We start from the raw sequence: 3,641 nt of genomic DNA on the forward strand, positions 1-3,641 counted from the left end.
CTTGTGGAGCTGAGGAATCATCAGGTGAGCTGTTCAGAATTAATCTGCTGAGCTGACAGTTGTTTATTTTTATTTTCTCAGTGAGAATTAAAATGTTTAATTTTAGACAATTCACACCGGTTTTATTCTCTTCAGCTGTTTGCACCTCGCAGCCGTGTGCTCTCTGACGCAGTGCTGGACTGGCCATTGGGCATAGGGGGCACTTGCCTCTGGGCTATCAGTGGTTTTAGGCCGGGCGGTCCTGTCATGAACCAAAAAAATTAATTCTAACTATTTTTCTCGACCGCGACGGTCCATTGGTTGATTTTCTTGATCGACATCGGGCTAATCCAATGAAATCTCTCAGAACTCCCCGACCGGCCCGGCCAGCCCCTCCCTTTTCGACCAAAGTTATAAATATTGCCATTCGAGCAGGTCGGGCTGAGCAGAGTTGGAGAGAAGTATGAAGCACTAGACAAAACACGCTGAGCAGCTGCGGACAAAATGCAGAAAGGTCTTCAAGTGCACGCAGCAAAGTGTGCAAAAATAACCGACGTATTTCCGGGAGGGAGAAAAAAATAAGCACAGCTTGGAGATGCTGGCTCTGCTCCTCACCGGTCAGCCGGTGTGTGATCCGACTGATAAGAAAAAMMCATAGAGATTGTGTTTACACTCCACCCACTCGACCCACCGCTTCTGCCGGAGTAGAGTGAAGCTCAAGCGAGCGGACATGTCCCGACTCGTCAGCTGTTAGTTAGAGGTTAGCTAAACCTGCACCATGCAAGTTGAATTAAAAAGAATATAAACTCCTCCTGGACCTTCTGGATATGTTTAAGAGACTCTGGCTTCAAGTTACTGCTAACTTACTAGCTGGACTGTAGCTACTCCTGGTTAACATTAGATCTACTAGCTGGACTGTAGTTAACATCACAGTACACATACTAGCTAGACTGTAGCTACACCTGGTTAACATTACAGTAGACCTACTAGCCCACTGTGGGACTTTTAATATATATTTCAAGCTACTAATAAACATGATGGATGATGATCATATTGTTTTAGCTGGGCTAGGAGTGATTCCTATTGCAACTTCATTTAAGCTGATTTCCCCCTAAAGGTTAGGCCACACTATGTTTGTTAGACTGTGCCTAGAAAGGANCCCTAAAAGTTAGGCCACATTATGTTTGTTAGACTGTGCCTAGAAAGGACAAAGTTATTTAACCTACTTTATGCACACTTTATTTATTTGTATATTTAATTGGGCTGTTTGTTTACCTGTGAACACAAAGGTGATTTGTTCTGTAACTGCTGCTCCACTTGGCTATTTCTCAGGTGTGATGTGTCAAAAGCAGAGCACAGATTTCATCATTGCATGGCACAGATGACAAATAAAGTACATTCATATGATAGGTTCACTTCATGAAAGATGAATTGAAACAGCAAAACTCCATAATGTAACATTCAGGTAAAAAATAAACATACTGCAGTTTTTAATCTGATTTTCAGGTACAGCTCAGGTTAAAGACTAGCTTTCACCATTTTACCTTGATAATGAGCTGGTTTTAGATTGTTTTATTAATCTAATCATTTTAGTAAAAYGCTCTTTAGTTGACTGGAAAATGCAAAATTTTGAGTAGATTTTTAAAAAATCTTACAAGGGAGCATGCCCCCAGACCCCCCTAGGATTGGTTCACTCCACAGCTGTTTGCTAATATTAATACGTATCTAATTGATGTTGGCAGGTTTCATGTAGGATTCTGACATTCTGTTTTTTATTGAAGTTGTTGACCGTTTTGGTCAAAACTATCTAATTTCACATGTGAATAGTAATAAATAATAAATAAACAGTGAGATTTAGAAAATTGCATCAACAAATATCCTCCCTTGGGTCTTAGCCCTGTTGGGGGCTAAGCACCCGTAAATGTCAGATCCTAGAATCGCCCCGGTCCTCTGGTAGGCTATGTTGTGTCTATTCATATATTGTATATAAATTGATGGTGGGCCGCCATGACCAAAAAATGCCCGGGCCATTTTTTGGTCCCAGTCCAGCCCTGGCTTCTAGCCAAGACTCTGACGTTTCTGTAGATACACAACATGTCTATGTTTAACTAAAATAATTTATAGAACTTAAAGTAGAAAACCAGGGGTTTGGGCTTAAGAGATGAATGAAACAATTGTGAGAGGAGACATCTGTTTTGCCTCAGAGATAAGATTGTCACACATTTAATTATTAAACATCAAGTCCTAAACTTCTCTAATGATTAAACATATATGGATAAAACAAAACATCATTCAGATAATAAGGGACGCACTACTTAAATCATGAAATAAATGAACATCGTCAGGAGTCCACCTGTAAACAGTTGAATACAGTACAAAACTGTAGGGGTATTAAACGTTAGAATTCTAAAGTGGATAATTTGTGAATATATTTAAATATATTATATTTAAATATATTATTCCTCGAAGCACCTCATTCTTAAATCGATCAAATATTGACCCAGTAAAGAAATGAAAGACTGTAACTTTATTGTAATGTCTCAGAATAAATTTACCCAAATTGATTTATGAGTTCTTGTCTTATCAAAACCAGAATATCTTCATCAAGACACAAAAATGAGATTAGCTTATGTTGGCACGTTCCCCACGGGCCATTTATCTACAGATTAAATGTATTTACAACTTTGGCAAGTCATGAATGAACAATGACATGTTTGAACCAGGTAAAAAGCTGAGAGAGTTTGTTATCACGAGTGAGTGAACAAACAGACGAAACAAACAAAAATGTAACATAAATAAACACTGAGAAGTGAGTTTGAGGCGTGGAGTGAGGTGAGATCAGCTGCTTTAGCTGTGGTTTAACTAAGGACTCCTAGTTAAATTCGATCGAGAAAAACGTTTAGTTTATCAAGTCTCATACAAAGATAAAAATCAAATTTACGTCTGAGCACCTTGTGTGTCACCAAGACAAGTGTTCACCTTTACCCTGTTGTTCTGCTGATGGCGGTACCAGGAGGGGTGTCGGCTAACTGAAGAATCTTCAGGTGATGTTTCCCAAACTGCTTCAGTGTGGTGGCCGTCAGACACTCGGGGTGTCTGTTCAGCTGCTGGTCATTCAGTCAGAAAGGGGGTTCGCTCTCTGGTGACTCGGAGTCTGGTCCTTCACAGGTGGCTGTAAGACTTTGATTTGATCTTCACTTTGTAGAGGAAAAACGGACTAAAACGACAGTTGAATTACCATTAGCTTATTTAACTCCTATAAAATCAACACTCAGAGATTGAGTCGAAGTGTGACGAACGAGCTATTCAAACAATCAGCGGAGATGTTGAATGACCCCCCCACCCTCCCCATCCTGGTCAGCAAAGGGGAGGGCTGGCAAGGGGGTCCCTGCTGAGCTGTGGAAGCTATTGCTGGCTTCAAAGGTAAACCAACTGACTGAACTGCACTCAACAGCAACTCTACTCTGTCCTTGTCTGCACTAACTTTTAAGACCACTGTTATGGGCGGAGTCAAGGTTTTAGTTAGCCAATTGAAAAACTTTACCAAAGTTTTTAACAAATCAAATGTTTGGAGGGAGAAACTTTGCCTCAAGACAAAGGATGGGAGTGTTTTAGTCTAATTATCTTGCATCTAATTAAAGGGAGGAGACATCTGCTTTACC

The 3,641-nt window shown here is 40.2% G+C and overlaps 1 protein-coding gene across 1 annotated transcript in view; it reads left to right on the plus strand.

The window, feature by feature from the left end:
- Window positions 1-3,324: 3,324 nt before the first annotated feature.
- The window catches only part of baalcb (BAALC binder of MAP3K1 and KLF4 b), a 17,654-nt gene continuing 17,337 nt past the window's right edge, over window positions 3,325-3,641 (plus strand). Inside the window, exon 1 of the mRNA XM_014019470.1 lies at window positions 3,325-3,335. The gene's annotated coding sequence lies outside the window, so the exon portion shown is untranslated. The remainder of the gene's footprint in view (window positions 3,336-3,641) is intronic.

This window comes from Austrofundulus limnaeus, unplaced genomic scaffold, assembly GCF_001266775.1.
Source record: "Austrofundulus limnaeus strain Quisiro unplaced genomic scaffold, Austrofundulus_limnaeus-1.0 Scaffold222, whole genome shotgun sequence".
NCBI lineage: Eukaryota > Metazoa > Chordata > Actinopteri > Cyprinodontiformes > Rivulidae > Austrofundulus > Austrofundulus limnaeus.